Raw genomic sequence first — 27,479 nt, forward strand, 5'->3', positions numbered from 1 at the left:
AGTTGCTATATATAGTTTGGTGTGGTTGTTGTGGGCACAGCCACCCAGCTTGGGGGTATTGTTGTGCATATGCCCACGCTTAGTGTGCTGTTACACTGTACAGTACATGTTAACAGGTTAAATAGTTGTTAATCACACTATGTGTGGTTCTACACCACTCCACACCCTCCAAAGTGGGGGACTGTACCACCCACACCAGCACACCTATGTTTACCAACTCCAGGATTGCACTACATTGGGGAAGAGGACATACACCCTGCCAGTAACATTGTCAATGACATTAAACTGGGAGTCTGATTATTTACTTATGTGATGTTTTGGCAATTTGTTCTTTGTGGAATTACATAAGCCAAAATGAGTTCACTGCAAAATGAAGTACATCCATGTGAACAGTATTCTCTGTGTATTGCATCAACACCAAAGCCTCTGTGTGTGTGTGTTATTCACAAACATTTGGCATGTGCCACCCAGTACACTTACCATTGTCCACTGTAGAAGAGCTGCTTACGTCAGCCACCATACACTCACCTGTATACACCCCTCAGATCTATCAGCCATGTGGCACATCCAGTAACTGTTATACAGACCTGTTACTTGTGTTCAGCTCTACCCGGGATATGACACAGTCAATGTGTCACCACAGTGCCACTCCCCTTGTAGGAAAGAACAGCAGACCAACATCCTGCTGACACTTAGACACCTAGAACACAAACAGAATACATTATGGAGAACACAATCAGTCAGTGTTAATGACAGCTATAGTGCATCATGGCTGGACAGCTACACACCCTGATGTGTAATCATTAATCATTCCAGCTGAAAACACATTAAACAGCATCACATTGCTAAATCTTAGTGCATTCACCCTGTGCATTAGAACCATATTAGCATGTCCCTGCATCAATTGTATGTATGACAGGGATGTGGGACAGGTATCATCATATGCACAGGGAATGTTATGGGTTTGCCAGAGGCCTAGTCTGAGCCATTTGGTTGACATCATGTGTGTGAGTTAGGGGGTTCTTTATTAAATGGGCTGTGCAGACATGGTGTATGTAGGTATGGAGGTTCCCTAGCTTTGTTTGTTTTGTGTGTGCCTATGTATGCACACATTTGTGCCATCTGGCTGCCCTATACAGGAGTTTGTTGGACAGCTGCAGATCACACATGGAAGGGTGTACAGTTCACTGTGTCTGACTATGGACATGGGAACTGTGCCTGCCAGGGATTGCACAGGCACTACCAGGCAGAAGCCTAGATATGCTACTCTCCCCTGATGATGACAATTGTCCCTGGATCTGCGTCCCTGTTGGGACTGGCCAGGACCACATGCACATGGCCTGCTGTGTTGTGGTGTGAACACCCTCCCTGCAGTGCTGATGCTGGTACAGCCACTAAGCAAGTGGCCGTGAGTTGTTGCATGTCCACTTAGACCTCCACCTGTTGGTGTTGCTGACCTACGTCCATGTGGCCAATGCCCTACTCCCACCACATGCTTTACCACAGACACCACATGGTCGAGTATTCCCACCATCTCACCCAATCGTCTATCCATAACCTCTGCAAAATAATGGTAGGTACCTGAAAGATCACAGATGTTGTCATGTACAGCAGAAAGAGTAGCCTTCTAGAGCCCCCAACTATCTCTGGTGTAATGTTCCATATATGCCTGTGCCTCCATGATGGCCCAAAACATGTATCTGGTGACACCTGCTGTGGCACTTCTGCCAGGGGCATGATGGCCAGCAGCCCTCTTACCAGCACCCCTGTACTACATCTGCCTGTGTGGTACATCACCGGTCATCCGGCTATGGCTGCTGTGTACAGACACACTTGCCATAGTCCCCACACTTTCCTGTTCCATGCCACCACCCGTCAAATGTCCCCCATCTATGGCCACTGGTGATGGGGTATGTATTGGCATTGTGACTGTGTGCGGGAATGGGGTGGATAAAGGTGGGATGTCAACCAATGGCACAGATTCAGCCCCTGACAACCCTTCCTGTGCCTCACTATGCCTATCATCATTGTCAGAGTCTGCATGGACACTAACATTAGTTTACCTGCAGGAAGGACCCTGACCCACCTCGCCACCTGTGAAGGGCAGACAAGAAATGTAAATTAAGACCTGTACATTATGGTTTACTTCTATGCACATGCACACTTACAGGTGAGGTGGCACAAACATATTACACAGACCTCAGTACTCAACAATTGACATGCATGACATATGGCACTCAATATCAGGCAGTGCAGACATTCTAAATCCTGGTTACAAACAATATACATATGTTGGATGCATGAGTCATGTTAGTAGGTGATGCCCCTTCCCCTTGGAGACACTGCACCCATGTACACATTAATGCTGTGCACCTGTACAACACACTGGCATGCACTGTATACCATACCTCACAACTATACAAATCATTGCTGAATGTGTTAGATGTGTAGCAGTTATGTTTGCTCTGTTCTTTACAACCCCTATGTGTTTGTCTGACACATGATTGGGATGATATGAGGATGGATGTCATTAATGAATAACTGACATTTGATTCCCAGAATCATCGTTAGTTGATATATGTGCAATAACATCTGTGTACACTGACAACCTTCCAAACCTCATGTGGATTATAAGAGCATACACACCCCTGTTTGCATGGCAGCCTCTTCTATGATATGCAATGGGGCCACATTACTACAGTCAAAAACATTACACACACCTGATATGTGAAATATGACCTATGCAATCCAATCCTGAGTCAGATGACTGTCAGTCATGGAGATGCTGACTGAGATGCGTACCATATTGGGGGTGCATAACTGTGCACACCCTTAAACCAATGGTTTGCTGAAGCACCTGCTAACTGAAATACAGCAGTCCCTATTTCTGGATGGGGCACAGTAGCATGGCACATCCTTGACTTTGCATAATTATGTCGGTCTTCTCTACAAAGGTACCACAACTCTGCCAGATTGCAAGGCCAGCTCATGTGTACAGCCCATGGAAGTCACACAGGGACGTGAGTATTGCTGTGGAGTGTGTGTTATGTGTGGGCCAATTCATAACCTTGAATGTGTTAAGATACGGCCATTCTTTGCTAGCTTTGGATGTACACTTCAGTTCACTGTTGTATTTGAAGCTGACACCCCTCCCCATACTCAGCCTTATTGCAGATGCCTGACAACTGTGGCCCACACAAGAGTGTTATTTTCAGTGCTCCACATTCACACCACCATGTCTACAGGCCTACTTTCAAGTAATGAACAGCAACCATAAAAGTGTACACTGGCACCAGTAACCTTCAAGTTGGGGATGGTGGCCCTGATATGATGTGAGCTGCTGCTTGTGCACCACACGTAACTTTAGGACTAATGTCTGTAGGCTTGAGCCTTGGTCTCATGACACCATTACACATTGCAACACATGCCTTTGGAAAACCTGGGGTCATGCTTTTATTACCTGTACAGAGGCCTGGATGATGTTTCTTGGGGATAAATCTTCCATATATGTACCCTAACCCATAGGGCACACTTATGCAGACTCCAGGTGATTGCTGATGCAGGTAATACACAGGCAGGACTTGCTACACATTTGTGCAACTGCCTCAGTTTTGATGCATGTATCTGGGTAGCCTCCCTGACCAGTTTGCACTATATATTGTCATCTGTATTGGATAGCCACCTGTGTCTTGTCAACATCACTGTTATCCCATATTTAATACACCTCTAGATGACTGTCTGCACTGTTTGCCATAGAATATACAGTGGTGAGGTAATGTTATTTTACCCCACTCCTGACTACTTCCTTTCAGATATGGGATCCATCTCATGCCTTGGAAGATGTCTGCAAGCCATGGCTGCCTGTGTTGTAGGTAGCTGGCCAATTGTCATGGACATACTTCTCAGACAGCAGACCATTACATAGTATGACAAAGATACCTGTACTTGATGGCAGGTGTGTACTGCATAAGAATGAATGCTGTCAGTACATCACAAGCTGCCTCCACAATATGTTAATTGGAGTGTGTGCACATGTATTCTTCCAGTGTATTGTAAGGTTTGTAAACCCCATATTTGTTGTCCTAACATAGGATTCTATTTTATACATTAATTGCACATGTTAGGTGCATGTTATGGGTTGTAAAAGGTGTGGAATGTGTTATTGTGCTCTGTCATTGTATATATCAGGAACAGTTGACACCATCATAGGGGTGTGCACAGTGTTGTATCGACTGTATGAGGGTTATGTTTCATACATGTCCCTACTGTAGACCATTTGTCCCACCATCTGGCTTGTCTCTGTCCACACATATTGCACTGATGAGTTGTGAGGTATACTGCAGGACTCCTACCTACCCTTCACCATGGTGACCACTGTGATGCTGTGCAGTTAACACCAACAAAACTGAACATGTACATCATGCATTATAGGTAGGTGTGATATATGTGTACAGGGCATCTAACATGGCCTTAACATGGCCAGTGTATTGGCAAACATGAACAAAATAACCCTATACTCACCAGCTACAGGCTGCTGCCCCAGTTGTATACCTGAGAGACCTACATAGTTGTGGGAGAGAAATAATGTCAGTAGCCACTTATGTGGCATTGCTACAGGGTGGAAGCAGCATTTCAGAACATTAACAGAACAAACAGCAATACTACAGAATATGCAGCCCAACACCATAGATCTGCACATCTGTGCATTACTAAACTCCAGCTATAGACTATCTTCTCTGATATATGCATGCAGATTCTCTACAGATAGAAATGTAGAATCAACCCTCTTCTAGTTATGTGCACTGTGGGCTTACCTGCATGCTCCTCAGACATTGGTTGGGTGCCACCCACCTCAACAATGCTGGGTTCTGCTTCATGGTGGGTGTGTCATGTGGGTGCACCAAGGCTGACAAGGAGCTGTTCCATACGTGTCAGTGGGGGCTGGATGGCTGCACCCCCACCTGTGGCTAGCCGCTCCCTTCCTACAGCAGCTGCTCGGTTCCATGCATGATGCAAAATGTCAATGGTGCGATGACGGACCTGGTTATAATGCCAGTTCTGTTGTCCAGCATCATTCACCCTGTGGACCAATTCTTCACACAGGGCTTTTCGGTCACGTAGGGCTTCTGTGCCATGTCCGAACAGGACATCATAGTGCTGTATGAGATACTGAATGATTACATCATTCTCCAATGAAGTACAGACTGGTAGCCTCCCTCGTGGCATGGTAGCTGGAAGACGTAAACAGGAGGAAAGGTTACACAACCCCATACAGTTGTCTACTTGCACATCAACACAGAATATTACTTGATAATATTCCAAACTACAACCTAACTCTATAATCACCAAACAAACCAAACAAATAAATAACAAAAAAAGGGTGAGTAACAAACTGAGCAGTGTCAAAGCAATAAAAGAAATTCAAATTTTATTAGCGCTTTCGGTGGGGTCAGTGCCTCACCTTCATCAGACAACAACTAAATCAATTAACACCATTTTATACTCAAATAAAAACAATTATTCAATTAAATTTAAAAAGTGTCTCATAAACTTATCTTTAAAGAGACATACATTATAGACCAGTTCGTACCACATGAAGCACTGTAAAAACAAAGAAGACTCTATGCATCACAAAATAATAGGCATTATATTAAGTCCTATTAAATATAATACTCTAAACTTATTGATTGCATATTATACCACAATAAATATACCGCTCATATTAAAAAATATATTATATATATAAAATTACAATAATACTTTAAATTTTACGATCCATTATTATGAAAATAAAAATAAGTGATAAGCTCTCAAAACAACTATAAATAAACCCTTACTAGAATAAGATATATATGTTTTATGAGACACTTTTTGAATTTAATTGAATAATTGTTTTTATTTGAGTATAAAATGGTGTTACTTGATTTAGTTGTTGTCTGATGAAGGTGAGGCACTGACCCCACCAAAAGTGCTAATAAAATTTGAATTTCTTTTATTGCTTTGACACTGCTCAGTTTGTTACACGCCCTTTTTTTTGTTATCTAACTCTATAATCAGCTGTCATTACACTCCTGGCCCTGACCTATCTTATTCCACCCAATGTTGCACAGTTAACTGCATAATCCTCTATTCTCCATTCATTTCTGTGTATAGGGAAGACAGTGGCCATCGTCCATGTGGATGGTGTGTGGATGGTGGCAAGTCTGTGTTTGACTGTAGTGTGTGATGGAGCTGTGAGCACATGCCTTAGTTCAGGTAAGAGGCAGACAGTGATGTTCTCATGGCCCTGGGAGACTTGCTGTTGTTGCCTTCAGTAGGCATTATGTACATGTTCACCATTGATGAGTGGGTAGTGTATTTGTTGTGCATATCCCCCTATACAATTTGTGTGGACAGGGTGGCACTGTTCCCACCTAACCTGTGTGATGCATGTTGCCTATATCCATGGCATGTGTGTATGAGGTGTGCTTTACCCCCAGTACAGGTTGAATTGTGTTGTTGTCTCTGAGACTGACTACATATGTGGAGACACTCTGTTGCAATTGTCCTTGATGGTGTTGATATGTCTGATTTATAGTCATAATCAGCCTTACACAACATCAGCTGTGAACATACATGCTTGTTGAGATAGAGGTGGACTTACCTCCAAGTTATTGGCTGCACCTATGTGTCCCTGTACAGCCAATACAGCATCCTATTATGTGTTTTGTGTATCGCTGCTGTCCTCCAAGGGGGATTACTCTCTCCTTGGTGGAGGCTACTTTTATATGTCAGGTACTGCTGATTGCATATAACTACAGTGGATATGAGGTGTACACACCCCTGCTACAATGCCTGGTATTTGTGCAATTGGAACATGACACCACAAAAACACATTTCAAATAAATTCACACCTGTAATGTGACCTCTGTCCTTTACAATGCGATGTAAAACATAACAATCAGGTCTGTGAAAACATGTGAAATAACAATTAGTACAATAAGCCAGTTGAATGAGTGTGCACACCCTTAAAGTGATATGTTGTGTGAACACCTGTTGAGATAACTACAGCATCCATTTGTCTTGGTTTGCACACTCAATAGAATTGTACAGGTTATAGGTCACATTTGTGGTGTGGAACATTTTTGAAAGGTTATCTGTGGTCTAATTGTCATACAGCACACAAATCTGGCATTCCAACAGGGGTGTGTATGCTTTTGATATTCACTGTATATAGGTGTGCCTATATCTGTTAGTGTTAGACATGGGCAATGGGTCATAACACAGATGAACACTTCACTGATTACTACATGATAATCATGCTGACTGTAGTACCCATATCAATGTCAGGGCAATGCCACAAGCAGTAGCTGTGCACATTTGTTTCTGTTGTATGTACTGACACTGATATTACACACACATGCAACATGCACACCCTATTTTTCCAACTGCTTGTAACCCATGGTATCGGTTTTATGCCTTCCAGCTGGACATACACATACATACATGTGCCCAGGGGATACCTGGTATACATTTGTGTTCTGTGTTAGTATGGGCATACTGTATTCACAGTCTTGCTAATCAATCATACTTCTCAGCCAGTTATACCCACAGGACTTCAGGACAAAGACCCACATCAATGGTTGACAAAAGTAACATCAATACTGATACCATATTACTCTAGCTGCAACATACATATTTAAGTTGATTGCACATTAGCCTTTGACACCACTGTGATAACCTGGAAGATGTCCAACAGTCATAACTACACTATTATGTTACGTTGTCATTGCTGGAAGACTTGCACTGGTTTGGCTGACATAGCTCAAGTATATGTGTGTGTGTCTACAGATATCAGTCAAAAATATCTCCACAGCTCCTTCCATATCACTATTCAAACAGTCACTCAAGGCACACCTCACACAGTCCTGGCTATGTCCTTGCATCACTTAGTTATTCTCCTCTTCTCCCCACTTTCACTATCCCCTTTTCTTCACTTACTTCTATCTACAATATTGTACTAAAAACACTCTAATGCAACAACTTCTACACATAACCATTATGTATTCTGCGTATTATGTTCTTGTGAGTTATCTCCTTCATTGCATAAGTTGATAATGAGCATTTTTCTCTCCCAAACACTCTCACCCAAAGCTAATTATGAGTAAACCATGCTAGCATTAGCTTGCATAGAACAAAGTACTGTATATACTTGTATGACTGCATTTTATCATATATACTTTGTTATATATTTTTATTGTATTACATTGTATTATATGTACTTTTTTTCTATATATCAACCATTGTACTTGTTAGATGTGGAGCTTTTCTCCCTGGACCTCCGCTGTAAATGGATCTCTCTCTCTCTCTCTCTCTCACTCACTCTCTCTCTCTCACTCTCTCACTCTCTCACTCTCTCACTCTCTCTCTCTCTCTCTCTCTCTCTCTCTCACTCTCTCACTCTCTCACTCTCTCTCTCAATTTCATGGCAACCCACTCCTATAAATGTGTACTTACTGTGGTCGTTGTCCCTTTACCTTGCCTATAAGGAACACATCCTTTCTGTGAGTGGGCAGCAGTGTTACAGGCAGCAGGTGAGAATATCTCTTACAACACATGTGGACATAGGCCAACCACAAGTTTACATAAGGTTCCAGACATAGGGACAGAGTGTGACTATCACTGTTATATGCTTTGAATACTGCTAGCTTAACAGGGGTTTGTGTGTACATGCTAGTTCTGCATAGCTTGCAGTCTGACAATGGTATGTGTCTGCAGAGCTCTCAACTGTAGGGCTATCCACATAATGGCCATGGTTTGGGCCACTATGTTTAGTGTGTTTCCCAAACAAGTGTTGTCCTTGACAAATCATTGCCATAGTCTGTTGACTGCTGTCAGTAACTGGAAACATGAATTAGTGTTTGTGACTTCATATCCCTCAGGAAGGATATGTTGCAAACAATCCTGTAACACCAGCAGCTTTCACAGTGTATGAGTACAATATATCGAATATGGCCCTGTGTTTGCCCCATGTCCTCCACTTATATACCAGGCATGGTCCAGATGTCATGCAGAAAGAGGTTGATGAGTATGGGCTATCATTATTTAGTGCTGACATTCCTGGTTTCATCCCAGTGATGTGCACTCCAACTCATGTTGTGGGGTAGGGGCCATAAATATGGGCCATAGGTTAAACAACATGTGCGACCATGTATAGTCCAGAGGTCAGTGTATAGTAAACACTGTTATATACCCATGTAACATATTTAGGGGGGCTACATGTTTGACTCTTAGGCTGTTAGTACATGTGAGAGATATTACTAATAAAAACATAAAAGGTATGTAGCTGTACTTTTTGATACTATGGTGATGGGGACAGTGGTGGGTTAGAGGTTACTGTTTGGCACACAGTCTGTTTGGCAGTTTGATAGACCCATTTGAAGTGAAGCATTGTTATGTAAAGGATCAATTTATATTGTAACATTTCATACTTTCCCCACTAGGTGATTAACTGAGGAGTGTAATTGGAGGCTGTTGGCTTAATCATGTAATTGAGTGTTGATTGATTTTTGTATTCAAGGCAAGTGTGTTTTGTACTGTTGTACTACTTTTTGCTTTTGCTTTTAGGCTTTTGCTATGACATCAGTATCTGATACTTTGTGTGGCTTTCTTTGGTTACCACCTGTCCCTCTGTGCAAGGCATGGTCATTGTTTGGCCAGTTGTGGCCTACTCACAACCCTCAACTGTACACATTTTCCATAATGTCCAGATGTTGGCATCATAACTTTTGTGTGTTCCTCCTTAATTAGGTTCCCTTCTGGCAAAAAGCTGTGGATTGGACTCATTCAATGATGACAAACATTTGACTGTAAGACTCCACATCCTTCAGAAAAGTAATGCTAGTGCAAAACGTTTAGTAATTTATCAGCTTCCTGAGATTGTAAGAGAATATTTATAATCAGTCCCTATTTGTCCACCAGCATGTTATGCTTTGTCCATATTTTTGCTTATAACAGGTTGAGAGGTATGGTACTGCTGAAAACAATTCTGACAATTGGAAAATGTCTTGACATGGTAGGAGCAAAAGAATGTATCATATGTTTCCTTTAATATTTGCATAATTCAGTTATGTTGGATTTACACACTTACATGTTGTAAGACATGGCATTAACAATGGAAATAGTACAGAAATAAACCTTTTTTGAGAAAACGGTGGTGTTATGTGTGTTTTTTAATGCAAACATTCTCATTTGTACAAACATATCACACTCAGGCCATTTGATAAGATGGAAACTGTAGGATAACTGGCTGTTTGGGTTTCACTATGCTCTCTGTAGTCATTTCAATTACTTGCCTAAGAGATTGCTGTACGATTGGCCACTGTGTAAGGCCTATCATGATTATGTACTGGCACAGTGTGTACTTGTTATTTGGACTGTGTATGTGTGGGGTCAGCAGATGAATGTCCCATACCACCCCAGCATTCTATCTACAGTATGATCTGCCACAGGATATGTAGGGGTATTGTGTGACTCTCATGGGGATATATCTATCCACATAGCCATTGTACTGTGGTGTTTGCTAAGCTTACCAATATTTATCTGCAAGTGTGTTGTTTATTTATATATATATGGTTTCACTTCATAATCTCAAATTACTGAAATCCCGAATTTCAGTAACCAGTGACTATAAAGTTGAACCATTCACAATACCAAAATCCATAATCCCAAATCACACAATCACGAACATACATACAACATACACCACATAACACACACACCATTTCACCCACAGCACACAAACCACACAACCCTACACTACATATAAGCAGGGGGGCAAGCCCCCCACACCCCCCTACATATATAAATATATATATATATATATATATATATATATATATATATATATATATATATATATATATATATATATATATATATATATATCTACCAACTCCGAGGTCGCACATAACATAAAAAAAAAAAAAAAAAGACACACACACCACACCATCCTCCACTCTCTCGCACACAAATACACATCAATCACACATACACAAACACCAACAAATCCAACACTCACACTTACACCTCCCTACCCGGATTTGAGATATATATATATATATATATATATATATATATATATATATATATATATATATATATATATATATATATATGAGGTTCTCACGTTTGATTCTCAGCTGGATCGCCTTCTGTGTGGAGTCTGCATGTCCTCCCCACGGTCGAATGGTGTTTGAAAGACATGCGTGAAATGGGCGTGCCTTCATTGAAGGTTGGGCATCGAGCTGGCACCTCAGCACCATAAAAATATACTGCCAATCATTAGTAGATCGGAGTTCCACTGTGGTGACCCCTAACCGGGAAAAGCCGAAAGAAGAACACACACACACACACACATATATATATATATATATATATATATATATATATATATATATATATACAGATATATAGAGCAAATACTTTCTAACTTCAGACTTAAATGATTTCACTATTAATTGCCACAAGCACAATTTTATGAAAAATGGACCCAAAATAATAGCCAAACATCTAGACAGTCTGTGAAGACGTGTACAGTTGAGAGGTATGCCCCACTTTCCCCAACACACCCGTGTTCACATAGAACTGCAGTAACACTTATGTTTGTAAGGTAATAGCAGCAGATATATGTTTACACTATACATATATATATATATATATATATATATATATATATATATATGAGTATATATTTATATATGTGTGTGTGTATATCTTATTTGAGTTTTTACTTCTTCCGCAAAATACTTTCCCAATAGTACAGTGATTGTCTTGCAAGATATGTTCATGAAATCATCCGTAACTTTTACGGCATACATGGCTTAATGGTTATGTGCTTTGACTATGGTGTACGTGTTGCTGGGTTCAAAACTGGCAAAGGCTGTTTACTTTGTTGCTGGGCAGAACAAGGGCTCATGGAGAGAGGGTAATTAAGGCACTTTAAAGCGGCTTTAAGTGGGTTTACATGGGTTTGTGCGAAGCTAAGCAGAGCTAACACACAGTTAAATGTACAGGTGTTTAAACTGTGTGGGCTTGTCTTAGCGGCACTTACCAATGCGCCAGTCCGATTAGGTATGATAACTACTGTTTACCTATTCTGTGTTTGAGCATATGTCAACTGGTTTGCCTGCCTCTCAGTGATAGTAATACACTGTTAAACATATAGGTGCTCTATTGAATGTTATGTTTGACTAAACAATCATAAGTTATCAGCTCAGGTGGTGTAGTGGTATGGTCTCTGACTGCAGTGTATAGGGTCCTTGGTTTCAAGACCTGGGGCTCCTAACTTTTTCATTAATGTTAATGACTGGACTGCATGATAAGTTAGGCAAAGCAAGAGCAACTTGTAGAACTCAGATGGGGTAGTGGTATGGTTGCTGACTCTAGTGTTAAGGGTCCTGGGCTCAAGATTTGGCAGGGCTGACTAGTTTTGTTGCTGGCCACAACAATGGCTGATGGTGAGAGGATGATTAAAGCACTTCAAAGCAGCTTTAAGCTGGTTTGCGTGATGCTAAGCATTGCTAAAATATGGTTACTCTATTTTAGCTTCAGTTAGCAGCGCTTACTCTCGCTAACCCCCACGCTAATTTCTTTGAAAGAGAAGAAAAAGGAATGATAGAGAAGTGGTGAAAAAAGGGGCACACAGAGGGAAAAACAAGATGAAAGCTGGATAGGGAAGTGTATGACAGGAGTAGGGAAGGTCCATAGCTGTCCATTTCTCCTACAGCAACAGCTGTGCATATGTATTGAATTTGGAGGTGAATTTGGATACTCATACCCCTGAGAGAGGGGCGAGGACAACAGTAATGTGTTGTCTAGGCAATTGGACAAGATTGCATGTGTCCAGTGGACATGTCTGCAAAATGGACAGCTATGTATGGGGCGTAATTTTTTTGAGGGAACAGATTGCCCTTTTTTTTAATAAGGTGAGAGTGGGTTGTTGGGGAAGGATAGTAGGTATATGTGGGGAGGTAGGTTGGGTAGGAAAACAGACAAGACAGCAGACAGGGGCAGTGTATGACACATGTGGGGGATGAACACCTTGATCGGGAGGGTGGTTGTGAATCGGAGGCACATGAGCCCACAAATGGATACAGTGAAACTGAGGTCCCCACCCAATTGCAGTCACCACTGTACCTTCTTGGCCCCAAAGGGGGCTGTGCTGGGGGCTGAGCAGGAGGGAGAGGCTGACCCTCAAGATGCACCACACAGCCCTCAACCTGGTGTAGCTGAGCTGCAAACTCCTTTTGCATCTCCATACGCACCAGACCCCAGACCTGACATTGGGTGACAGGCTCCTGTCCGCACCTGCTCTGAGAGGGGGCCGAGCCCCATCCCCTGAAGTAGTTCCACCCATGGGTGGTGCAGGACAGTGGATGAAGAAGATCCGGGGTGGGTCCCAGATGTGCTGGGGCCCGGTCCCATGGCCAGATGATGTGGGACAGCCGGATCCACTGGGATTGTCCTTTCCAGACGAGCTAGAGTGTTGACAGTTTACAACATATGTTGGTTAGTTATGAACAATACAATGCCAAGATTAGTTATAACAGCATGCATGGGTTTTCCAGTAGACACCATAACACAATTTTCAATCAGTTGCATAGCAAACAGAACACATGCAGAAAGGGAACCACAGTAGATATTACAGTAGCATTCAGGTTACATTGATAGCAACAGGCCACCAATGACTTCATTTCAACAGGGAACAGCAATAAACAGACATTGAAATATTGGTATAACAATGGAGAACATGTCCCAACAGTAGGTTTGTTAAAAACATACCATTTATTTTTTTGGTTGTATTATTGTTGCAGATAGGGTGGGGGTGAGACAGAGAAATTAACAACTATTTGTTATTACATTGCTCACAACTGTTCTGCAAATTATAGTCTACTCAGTACTCTCCAGATATGACCTGAAATTACAGTTACCTGTGGGCTTGGGGCTGGCCAGTGGGACAGTTATCAGTTCAAACTTTGTACACCTAATATACAGCTGTACTTACCTGCCGGACCTGTGGAAAACATTGGGTTAATACTACCTGACTGTTTCTACTGATTAATAGGGTTTGGCTTTGAGATGTGCAATCATAGTGTGTGTGTGTGTGTGTGTGTGTGTGTGTGTGTGTGTGTGTGTGTGTGTGTGTGTGTGTGTGTGTGTGTGTGTGTGTGTGTGTGTGTGTGTGTGCGCTAATGTCATAGTCCGCCTTCATTTTTGAACAGCAGCGTGGGTGCTGGAGACAGTGACCAATAGCCGTGATGGCATGATACTTGAGGGACATTTTGTGGGGAAATCTAAGTGGTCTATGTACTTCTCTTGCTGTCATCTGCAGCCTTGGGGCTGGCCAGTGTATGTTATACACAGTGTATAAGAGACACATTCTATGGTTAATATCCAGCCTGCCTTACCTGCCGAAGCTGTGGGAAAATGTCTGTTTACACTACCTGACTGTTTGTAACAATACTCACATATTCTTGTGTGAAAATATACAGAGAGCTTAGTACCACTCCCTGGATTCAAACCATGCCAGTTTGTTCAAAAAGTAGTCACGATGTTGATGTTTACCAGAACAAGAACTCCCTCTTCCTAGCGCACTTAAACATTCACAGTATTAATAATAAAGTAACACACCTTCATGCCCTACTGGATGTACATAACTTTGATGTTCTATGTTTAACTGAGACATGGTTAAAACCATCTACCCCAGACTACGAAATCACCCCTCCAGGATATAGTATTTTAAGATGAGATTGCCTTCACAAGAAGGGAGGGGGCACAGCCTTAATATACAAAGCAGGGCTCAAAATTTTACTACTTGATACATACCCTCTATCTGATACCAATTCTGAAACTATTTTTGCTAAGCTACAACTAAACACTTGTAAGTCCATCTACATTTTATGCTCATATCTTCCCCCAGGAAATAATATCAACTCCCTTGAAAATATCCTAAGCTGGCTGCCCACTAACTTTCCTCAAGAAACCATTGTACTAGGCGACTTTAATATCGACTGGAATACCTGCAATTCTGATAACCCTACCAGCCACATAAACCTACATGGCTTCTCTCAAACTATCACCTTACCTACTAGAATTCATAAACCCACTAACAAAGAATCCACCCTAGATTGGATCCTTATAAATACTCACTCCCCAATCTATATGGCTGGCATCCTCCCTGATGACATTAGTGATCACTCACTAACCTATTTAATTAGACAAAAGACCTACACACCAAGCCCTTCAACCTTCAGAACTACTCACTCCAATAAACACTTTAACCCTGAACACTTCCAAAATGAGCTGAGAGTTTGTAATTGGTCACCCTTAAAACACTTCCAACTAGAGGAAGCAGTGGCATACTTCAATACTAAGTTCCTTGAAATCCTAGACTACCATGCCCCTTCTCGTACCCTTAGGAATAGCACCAAAACTGCACCTTGGCTCACAAAGAAAACTAAACAAAAAATCTTGCTACGAAACAAACTTTGGGCCAAATGGTGCTCTTCCAGAGACCCATCTGAGTGCTTAAAATTTCAACAGCTCAGAAACTCTACTAAAACTTCTATACTACTAGACAAAAAAAACTTCTTTCAACTTCAACAAGCTAACCAACAAAATCCTCAGAAATTTTTGTCAAGAATCAATAGACTCCTTCATCCAGGCTGCTCTAAGACACCCACCCCATCCGGAATTACTCAAGACACCCCCAAACATATTGCTGACTCCTTTAATAACTTCTTTACTGAAGCTATCCAGTCTCTTGCTAACTCACTACCCCTGGTATCCTCTATTTCACCCCCATCCTCCCATACCTCTCCACCCACTTTCCAACTCCAAACCATCCTTACATCCCTCATCTGTACCCTCCTTCAGAAACTCAAACCCTCTACGCCTTCAGCTGACCTCTTACCTGCTAAGTATCTTCAAATAGCAGCCAAAGCTATTGTTTATCCTATTTCAATCCTAATAAACAGAACCATTAAAGAAAGTACCATCCCATTTATCTGGAAGTCTCACACATCATCCCACTACATAAGGGTGGCAACTCAACTGAACTTTCCAACTATCGTCCTATTGCCCTACTCTCACCCATAGCTAAAATCACGGCAAAATGTATTCACCACCAACTACTAGACCACCTTCTCCTAAATGGCCTACTAGCCAACTCTCAGCATGGCTTTCAACCCTTCCATAGTACCAGTACTTCCCTCCTGTCATTTTCTGACCACATTAACAAAAGCGTAACAACTACACACTGTCCTCTGCTATCTTTATTAATCTTTCAAAAGCATTTCACATGGTTAACCATCATTTACTCTTGAATCTTCTCAAGCCCCTCTCACTAGATACTCAAGCACTACAGTTGTTCAAGTCCTACTTAGATAACAGGCAACAAGCAGTGCTTTGGGAAAACACTTTATCTGCCCCTCTTCCTGTCACCCTTGGCATACCACAAGGATCTATTTTAGGCCCCCTTCTATTCTCCATCTTTATAAATGATCTATCCATTAGTATCCCTCAAGCTGTAACAATACAATATGCTGATGATTCCACATTAATATCCTTAGCTACAGGGCCTTCTGAACTGCAGTCCATTACCCAAAATGTCTTTGAGCTTGTAGAAGATTATTTTTTTACAATGTAGTCTCCTCCTCAACGCAAAAAAGACTAAACTAATATTTACTCCTACACAAAAATCTACCCCATTTCATTTCTCTATCAAATCCAAAAATGGCACAGTCATTTCTCCTGACACTTCTACCAAACTCTTAGGAGTCACTATTGATAACAGCCTTAACTATGATACTCATATCAACTCCACAATAAAATCAGTTAACCGTAAACTAGGCTCCCTCTACAAAATCAAACCCTTCCTCACTCCCTCAGCCAGAACTACTATTGCCCATACCCACCTTATCTCTACTCTCTTTTATACACCAATCTATCTAAAACTAACCTCAAAAAGCTTGCAATCTCCTATAATAGCATAGCCAGATTTGCTACTGGCTCCCCCTTTAGAACCCACCACTGCCAAAATCTGAAACAACTGGGTTGGCTTGAACTGCACAATCAGATTTTATTTCAACAATGAATTATTACCCACAAAACTCTTTATTATCCAGGTAAAACACCAATTCTCACAAATCTTATCACCCCATATAACAATCTTAGAAATCTACACAAACTACTGGTTTCTGTACATAAACCCTACAATAAAGCAGGTGGCTCCCTCTTCTCTAATGCAGTGGGTAAAAGCTGGAACCTACTGCCCACTGAACTTACCTCTCTCTCCTCTACTACACTTTTCAAAAAGAAACTTAAAGTATTCCTAACTAGCCATTGGCTATGTCCCTGTACTAACTCAGACTAATATTTCTCTCATCCAATTATCTTTATTATCTATTTCTTCCTTTGTCTTTCCACCTCTATTCGTTTTTTTCTTAAAGTCCACTTCCTCTAGAACAGACTTATTCTTCCCAAGAAATACAATTGAACTTCTCCCCTGTCGCTCTGAGATTCTACCCCTCAACCAATTTTCTCCCAACTCTCTTCTCTTAAACTACTCTCTCCTGCTGCTCCTTAAAAAAAAAATTATGTGATATCTTATTTTTTTTCCCTACTGTCTTATATCATATATGACTAATATCTTTAATTGAAGTTTAATGTCTTGAAACTGAATTATTAATGTGCTGTATATTTTATGTGGAGCTTTTCTCCCCGGGCCTCTACTGAAAATGGACATATATTCAGTTAGACTAGCCCGGTCAACAAATGTAAAATAAAATAAAAATAAAAAAATAAATAAAGCTATCAAGGAACTGTCATGGCTTATGTGAGTATTTTCTACCTATTAGGCTGTGATTTGGCCAATCTAACCTTGTACTTCTGACATCCCTGCATAGCAGACAGTTACTCTACTGTGTACTCACACTTTCAGATATTACATTACAGGAAACAAGAGTTAGCAAGCATTTTTAATATTCAGGTATCAGATCATAGTGCAGGGGAACTTTGTTATGCTTAATCTGTTGTACAAGACTTGACTGTTTGCCACATGAACCTCAGATACTTAATGCTATCAGAGCCATATTTGCTGTGCAAAAGCTATACACATTTCCAATTCCTACTAACACATTGCAAATAAAACACAACAGTCCAAGAGTTGTATAGTTTTATCGACAGGTTATCACTGTTTTATGTATATCACTAGCATTATCTGTGGTAATTTCAGTTTTATTTGGGTCATACACAGATTATAGCACTGACAGGTGACATTCTACTACTTTCGATTATACTGCCAGCTAGATCAGTACTCACCAGCCTAAAGGCATAGCCTTTGCAACCTGCTTCCATGTGCCTCCACATTCAAAGCCCTCTCAAATGCAGCTGTACAGGAGACAGAGAAACATTTATGACTACCTATCCATCACATACACAGCCTGGACTATCTTAAACAGCAATCGATACTGATACTTACACACTACTGGGGCATTCCTTGCCCGAGTAGTTTGTTCCCACTAGTCCAGAAGGCCCCTCTTTCTCTGCTTGAGATCAGCATAGTGATGCTGAACCTGCTCACCAGTTTGGGGGATCCCAGTAGCACTGCTGAGTTCATGGGCAAGACGGTCCCAGGCCTCCACTTTATATTCTGAGCCCTAGTACTGGCCCTGCAGCACTCTCAAATCACGGTTTTCAACAAGGAGTCCAACCTTGACCATGGAATCCAGAAAGCCTCAGCATTGCACACGAAAGTGAACACCTTCTCCTACTCCAGCCATGGTACCTGCAGTGATGAGCTCCAACTGGTTATGGGGTGTATTCCCTGCTACAGGTTTAAATAGGGCAAATTTCCTGCACTTTGCCATGATTGGTTACTTTAGAAACTGCTGAGCTCAGCTAAGCTATGGGCAAACCTGCTTAGCTAAGGTTGGTAGTGCTTAAAGGGGCAGGTTCAGCACTGCTTATCACTGGGCAAATCCACTTAGCTGGGCTATTCATTGCTTAGTATTCATATGTACACGATGCTTAAACCCGGTCAACATAGCTGTGCAATGCTTAGCATTGCTTATGTTTTATTATATTGGTCTACCACTTGTATGAGATTGATTCATTACATAATATAGATTTATTTACCTTCCCTGACATCCCCAAATGTACTGTGATTAATTTATTCTTGTGTGACTATACTGTATGGGGCACTTGTGTTTATGTGAGGGTTTTACTACTTTATTACACTGACACCTCACATCTGGGCCTAATATACTACTCTGGTTGAGACAAATCTGTTACTTCTTACATAAATATACAAAAAATTAATATTTTAATGGTTACCCATACAAAATGGAAATGGCTTTGGTAAGGCTTGACCCGTGAATAACTACATGCAAGGCGTACTCTGTAATCCCTACACTATTGCACTTATGGTTATGCTGGATGTCTATTGCTTTTTAACTTATTGTGACGTTTCAGCTGGGCTAAGCGAAGCTAAGCAACGGGCAAACCCATGCAGCTATGCTTAAACTTTATTGCATATATAAAAATAAATAATTTATTTGTTGTGTTTTTGTATTTGTACCCTTCGGAATATCCATGCTAATGCTGAACCTGTTATTCTATCAACTTTCTGCTTTGTAGGAACGATTGTCCCTTATGACTTTGTCCACATTCCTTACTCTGATGGGTTGGGAGGTGTGCGCTATGTGCTTATGCTAAATCTGTTATTCTATCAACTTTTGGCTTGGTTGGGACAATTGTCCCTAATGGCTTTGTCCAGATTTCTTACTCTGACAGGTTGGGGGTGTTACAAGTGTTCTCGCTCATTTCTAAATTGCTGAACGGCAATTCTGGAGCACAGGGGGCATGTGTATTGTGAGAGCTCTGCTCTCAGACACACCCTCTGCACTCATACACATTTCCATGTACATATTGCAGCACGCCAATGCGCCTTCATGCATATGCATGGCGTGGTGCCGTGCTGAACAGGAATGGTCCCTGCCATGCAGGAATAACTTATTCCTGCATGGCTGCTTGCTGAATCCAGGGGATGGTGATACACTTGCCAAGTGTGATTTTTGCGGTTGCTCATAGAGGGACATTAAAAAATGCTGGCAAGCCTAAATCATGTTTTGTTGTGAGGACTTTTTTCACTTAAGTAGTGATTGTGACAAGTTACAATGTAACCAGTATGGGGTGGAAGAGCATACAACAAGAGGTTTTATGCCTGAATGCAAGTTGTTTATAAAAAACAGACGACACTTTTGGATGACTTGTCAAGAGCAAACTAATAAAAAAGAAGGAGAAAGAGAAGAAACTGTATATAAGGAAGGACAACAAGAGGGTAGGAGAAAGGGTGAACGTGGTGAAGAAGAATTGTAGAATAAGAAATAAATATTGGCTGGAAAAATGAGGAGAGTGCATACAGGAGAAGATCAACATTTTTTTGAAGTTCTATCTGGTAAAAAATCTGATTCTAAGTAACAAGGATTATTTCTACATAAACCTAGGAAAATATATTCAACTGAGTTCATAGGTTCATAGGTAGGTACTAGGCTATCTGCCCAAGGCATTTATAAGCCTAGCTGGAATGTGTTGGCTTTCGCCGCCACCTTAGATTAGTTCTCTGTACCTCTGTCCAGCAGAGCCATTGAAGTGATCCCTGGGGTAAACTTTCTGTTTCCCATCCACTTGTCAAGGTTTCTCCTGAAGAGGGTTAGCGAGGAGCTCTGCCTAATGTAGATTGAAATCTTGTTCCAGAGCATGGGAAGTCTCTGGGACAGGAATCTATCCCTCCAGCATGTCCTATTTATTGTTGTGGTGAGGTTTAGATCCTTGGAGCATGTGGATCGAGGGGATATGGTTTTATTTAGGTGGAGCATGTCCATCAATTCTGGGTTGGACACGGCCTTGTATGTCAGGCAGAGATCACCTTTGAGTAGGCAGTATGCAACCGAGTACAGCTGGAGTTTCTTTAGTCGAGCTGCATAGGGCATCTGCTTGAGGCCAGTGATCCTCTTGGTGAGGAACTTCAGTGGTCTTTCCAGTTGTTGCAGGTGTCTTGTAAGGTACATCCCAAATGGGGCATTGTAACTCTATGATGGGTCTGATGAGTGATGCATAGAGGGGCACAATGACCTCTTTTGATATGGATGCAAACCCTTTTGTGATTAGGTGCGCCACATAGAAGGATTTTCTAACCACTTTGGCAATGTGATTATCAAAGGAGAGGTTACTATCTACTTGGGTCCCCAGATCCCTTATTATGTCTTCTGTATTTAGGGGGCTACCACCTATGTAGTAGTTTGTGGCTACTTGTTTTTTTCCAAAGGGGATGACTATGCACTTTTTGGCATTTAGCTTGAGGCCATGGTTTTGACACCAGGTATCTGTCTCAGTGAGACCCTTTTGGAGGATGTCTGTGTCAGCCAGAGTGTCAATTATAGCCCCTAGTTTGCAGTCATCTGCGAACTTGGTCAGCCATAGTCCTCCTGTGCTTGCCTGTACCTCTGAAAAATATATGCTGAACAGGAGGGGTCCTAGGACTGGGCCCTGGGCAATGCCACTTGTAACCGGTTTAGAGTCAGACCTAGCTCTCGCAACTCTTACCATGCGGGTTCTGTCCATGAGCTGGTTGGCAACCAATCTCATGACGTAGGGGTTTATGTTCAGGCTGATGAGCTTGTCTATAATACCTGAGTGGGAAATAGTGTCAAAGGCCTTTGCAAGGTCTAGGTAGGCTGTGTGGACCACCTTTCCCTCATCTATAGCCTTGGTAATTGTTTCAAAGAAGTCCACCAGGTTTAGGAGGCATGATCTGCCCTTAACAAAGCCAAACTTGGTAGGGTCCAGTGTTTGGAGCTTTCCAATGTCTCTGTTAATGAGATCCATGATGATGCGCTCCATAGCTTTGCAGACCAAGCTAGTCAGGCTTATAGGGCAATAGTTCCCGAGATGCATTGTGGCTCCACCTTTGTGGAGTGGAATAGCCATTGCTGTGCGCCACTCTGTGGGCACATAGCCTGTGGAGAGGCTGAGTTTAAACAGTGTGTTTAGGTGAGGGGTTAGTTCATCTTTGAGCTCATGTAGGACGCAGCCTGGGACACCATCCGGTCCCATTGATGCTGTGTTTTGGGCTTTGGAGAGGGCTGTTTTGACCTGAGTGTCTGTGATTTCAGGGGAACTTCATTCTTCTGGTATAGTTATGGGCCCTTTTGGGGGGTGAGAGGGGGGTGAAGTTTGCACTGAACCTGTCTGCCAGGATGTTGTTTATATTGGTCAGTTCAGTGTTTTGTGCCATTCTGCACTAACTCCGAGCAGATCTGAGAATTGACACTTAGATTCTTGACATAGCTAAAGAATGCCTTGTGGTTATCTTTGGAGTCCATGGCAATTTTTCTTTTGAAGCTAGCCTTGGATGATTTTATGAGGGAATGTAGTTTCTTGCTGATACTGATCAGGGATGTCTTCCCTTCTTGGGATTTTACTCTTTTCTGTACTAGTTTTTTCCTTCTATTGTATAGCTTGTTTATGGCAGGGGTCCACCAGACTGGTTTCCTTTTCTTGGAGGAGTCAGTCTTGGTTTTGTTTGGGATAGCATGATCCATGCATTCTTGTAGGTGCCTGTAGAGTGCATTAGTAAAGGATTTTGCAGCTTGGACAGCATTATCCTTTAGCATGGGGGCTTTTGAAACTTCCCACCTCGGTCTTAAGTAATGTAAAGTTTGCTTTTGAAAAGTTTTTCATGATGGTTTCTTTGACCAGGGGTGGTGGCAGAATGTGGATATCCAGAGTGATTAGATTATGGTCAGATCTAACCAGTGAGGGGTTGACCTCTGGTGTGGAACATCGGTCGCTCATGTTGGTGATGACCAGGTCCAATATGTTGTCAGCTCTGGTGGAGGTATTGACCAGTTAATCCAGGGCATTTGAGTTTATAAATTCTAGGAAATGTTGGGCAAGGGAGTTCGTACTTGAGTAGTTGTACCAGTTAATGTTTGGGTAATTGAAATCACCCAATATCAGGGTGTTTGGTAGGACCTTTATGTTTCTCAGTGTTTCCAGGAATGCAAAGTGGGGGTCCTGGGACATGGTGGGTGATCTGTAGCAAGCTATAATTTGAATAGCAGTTTTGCCCGTTGTTAGTTGCACATGGATGATCTCTGAAGCATCGTGCTGTGCCACTAACCTGGAGGTGTGGGTATTCTTGATGAATGGATACTCCCCCGCCTTTTGTATTTCGGTCCAGGTTTTGTGGCCGAAATGTATGGTATGAGTTATAGCCTGGTAGTGTTGGGGTGCTCTCTGGAGCCTTAAACCAGGTTTCTGTTACTGCACATATATCAATTTTCTCCATACTGAGGAGTGCCTCGAGTGCATGCATTTTGAGGTTTAGACTTCTGGCATTGAGAAGCATTACCCTCAGTTTTTTGTTACTTGTGCTATTTACGGCGGTGGGTTTATCTTTTGAGCCTTGCCTAAAAAAGGCATTATGGGGGTGGCAAGAGCCTTAGCCAATATTCCAAAGCCTAAGGGTGACAGGTGCAAGCCATCTCTAGCAAAGCAGCATGGCTTGTCAAGCATGTCATCCCAGGCTGACAGACACTGGATCCCCTTTGAATGACACCAGAAGACCAGAAGCTTAGCCAATTGTTGAAATTGATAATTTGTTCTGTATACCGTGGTATCGGTCTTGGTGAGGGCAGGATGCTACTCAGGGTCAGGGTCATACCAGCCTGGGCTATGTGATCAGAGAGCTCCTCCATGTCTCTTTTCATGTAGTCCAGGGAGGTATGCTCAGGTCATTCACACCAACATGGACAATGACAGAGTCATATTTGTACTTGTTCTGGAGTGGCCTGAGTGCTTGTGTTATGTGGCGGATCCTAGCACCCAACAGGCAACTAACAGTAACCTTCTCCTTGTTCAGCCTAGTGAGTGGGACATCAGTGTGCCTGACTATAGAGTCACCTATTACTAGTGTGTTGGGTATGTCATTTTGCCTTAAGGGCTGTGATTGTGTGGCACACTGGTTTTGTGAAGTATGTGTTTCATGGTTTGTGTTGGGGGTGGAGGTTGCTTGGATGTCTGCTTTGGAGGTCTCTGTTGCTTTTGCAGATTTTTATTTAGAGCCTCCGAGTATGTTTTTGTGTATTTATGTGTGTGTTTTGCCAGTGCTGGTTTCATAGGTCTATGTGAGACTGGTGGTGTGATGCAAGTAATTCCCTTCTCCTCTTGACTGCCTGGTTCAGTCTTGGGTTGAGAGAGCTTAGCCTCCAGTAGTTCTGTATAATTGCATCTCTCGCATGTATTAGTGTTTGGTGGAAGGAGGAGAGGGTTGTCTGTGTACATGAGGCAATTGTAACATTGCCTCAAAATGCCCAGATTCACCAGTTGGACTGGAGAGTACACCTGAAAATGCTATTTGAACATGCCTGGATAGGTACAGTGAACTGTTTTACTGATTGGCTGGTAAGGTCGAATAGAGAGCTTTGTCCTTCTTTACAGTATGGGGGGGTCTAGTGCTAAGGTTTATTAGTGCTTGCTATGAGTTTTGAGCAAGTGCCGGGATGAGGAGTGAATGGTTTGAGTGCTTAAGTTGAAAGTTTGTCTAGTTCCAAGGGAAAAATTGAAGAGTAGACTTTGTGGAGCCTGGAATAGTTATACCCTAGCTAACTGGCACTGCCCGGCACACAAAACCTTGCAAATGTGGGTTTTATAGTAGGGAAATGAAAGAGATAGAAATTAGCCCAAAATGGCCAGTAAACTATTAATTTCTGGGCTGAAACCACTCCTCCACGGACAGATAGGCTGCTCAAAGCTCCCTCTCTTACAGTGAACAGAGAAACTTCCTTCTATCCAAATAAGGTATGGGAAAACACAGAAACTTGTAACACAGCCCTGAATTCAGCACTAACCTGAAAACTGGACTAAACCAGCTTAAAAAGGTGGAAAAACAAGTAATTTTTTTTTTTTTTTTTTCAGAAAATAAAGCAGATACAATAAAAAAAAACACTTTAAATGCACAGAAATGGCTATCACACTTGAGTGTGTAGCTTACAACTGTTAAACGGGTAATTTAAACACAAAAATGACTTTGTTAAAGTGCGGGCAATAAAATAGGTAAAATATGTAGCTGAAACAAACTTTTTAAATCACAGAAACTCTAGAAAAATCGGCATTTTAGGTGGAATTAGATAAAGGCAGCAAGAAAATGCAGTAAAATGATACTTAATCACTCCAAAGTCCATCTTTTGTCTCTCTGCTGCTGTAGATCTCTGCAGGGCACCAGGCAGGAGCTTACTGAGCTGTATACTAGCGCAAAACCTCACAAATGTGGGTTTTATAGCAGGGAAATGAAAGAGATAGAAATTAGCCCAAAATGGCCAATAAACTACTAATTTCTGGGCTGAAACCACTCCTCCAGGGACAGATAGGCTGCTGAAAGCTCCCTCTCTCACAGTGAGTAGAGAAACTTCCTTCTATGGTAAGGTATGGGCAAACACAGAAACTTGTAACACAGCCCTGAATTCAGCACTAACCTAAAAACTGGACTAAACTAGCTTAGAAAGGTGGGAAAACAAGTATTGTTTTTTTGTTTTTTTGTTTAGAAAATAAAGCATATACAATAAAAAAAAAACACTTTAAATGCACAGAAATAGCTATCACACTTGAGTGTGTAGCCTACAATAGTTAAACAGGTAATTTAAACACAAAAACAACTTTGTTAAAGTGCAGGCAGAAAAAGAGTAAAAATAAAAAAAACAAATTTTAAAAATATTTCCCCAAAACTTACAACAATTTTGGAATACTTTCAGTAAATGCAAACAGTATTACTAACATAATAAGAAGGGCAGGGATACAAGAATGGTGTGTTAAGTGTGATGTGGATGTTATTCTATTAGACGATGTAACATTCCTGACAAATGAAGAAAAACTGCAAACAGAAAAAGTGTGAGGTGGAAATATCACTTGGAAGTTAAGAAGCGAAAGCTGTTCTAGAGTAGCTGTGTTGTAGAAAAAAAAAACAGTGACAATACTAGATGAAATGTTGGTAAGGATGAGGAGGTTAACTGCTGTTGATGTGAGGTGGAGAGAACATGTTTATAGATTTATAACATTAAATGTATATACAACTAGCAAGTAAAGAGATAATATTTTATTAAATATTAGACTATGTGGAGGTTAGCATACCCATGGATTTAGCAAGCTCTGCATGGAGTGCAGGAATAGTGCAAGAGCTACTGCACACAATGTGGCCAATGAGCGATCCAGGATCGAGTCCCCGAGATGTGAATGAGCTCCCCTACACTATTCCCAAACAGACACCACTGCCATATGCTAATTACCTCATTTGCTGGTGAAAAACATGCAAATGAGGTGAATTAGTGATCCAGGAAGCAGACAGGCGTCTGTGCAGGAATAGTGTAACCTGCAGAAATGTATTCAGTTGCTAAACAAATACATTTCTGCAAATTACAAAATGGAGACATGATAGCTCAAAAAAAGCATGTATTCCATGTAAAAGACATGCCAATGGCCAAATATATGGCCATTGGCATGAAAAATAGGTGAAATTTTATAAAAAAACAAGTTTTATTTTTTTTTGGCCGATCTCAGCCGTTTAACCATAGGGCAGTGGTGCATAAACAGGATCACCACGAAAATAAAAAAACAAGCTTTTATACCCAAATCTGCATTTTACCATAATAGTCAATGGCATGCATAAGATAACAATATCAGGGAATAGTAGTTGCTAAGGGAGAAGGCTCAGTGTGAGTGTGGTAACTATGAATTAACATTCTGGTTTATGCAAATGAGGGGATTGATACTGAATCACAGATTTCCACTCAGTGTTAGCTTGCACCCAACTGTATAGGTGCAGCAACACCATTGTATGGGATGGATGACCTCATAAGAGGATGTGTCATGCATGCAGTAAGCTTATTAGAGCTCTGTGGCCCGTGTTTGTCCTTAGCTAAGCACAGCTAAGGAAGGGAGTGTGTCTCACATTGTTGAGCACTGTTTTCCTTGCTTAAATGGGTTTTAAACAACAACAAAAAAAAACAGGAAATACCAGCACTGTTCATATTTGAGCACTGGGGCTTAAATGGGAAGGCAATGGGAAGGAAAAACAACAGTAGGAAGGCAATCAAGGAGAAATAGCATAGCTGGCAGCTGAAATGTATCAGAATCAGCCAATTACACAGGCAGCAGCCCAGCGCACTACTATAAACTATGCAAACACCTTTCAGTCTGTTTTTTTCCCACAAACTCTACACCATCAGTGTACACAGACAGGGAAACTTTACCTGACAAAACTAACAAAAATGTTAGGGGCTGCTGTCGCTCTCATACATCAATATGTGCAAGAGGCTGAGGGTGTTTAGGATGTGAATGCTGATGACCATCCCACAGTGAGGAGGAGGAGAAGAGTGTAGAGT

This window comes from Protopterus annectens, chromosome 7.part0 (assembly GCF_019279795.1).
Source record: "Protopterus annectens isolate FY-2018-M chromosome 7.part0, PAN1.0, whole genome shotgun sequence".
Lineage (NCBI taxonomy): Eukaryota > Metazoa > Chordata > Ceratodontiformes > Protopteridae > Protopterus > Protopterus annectens.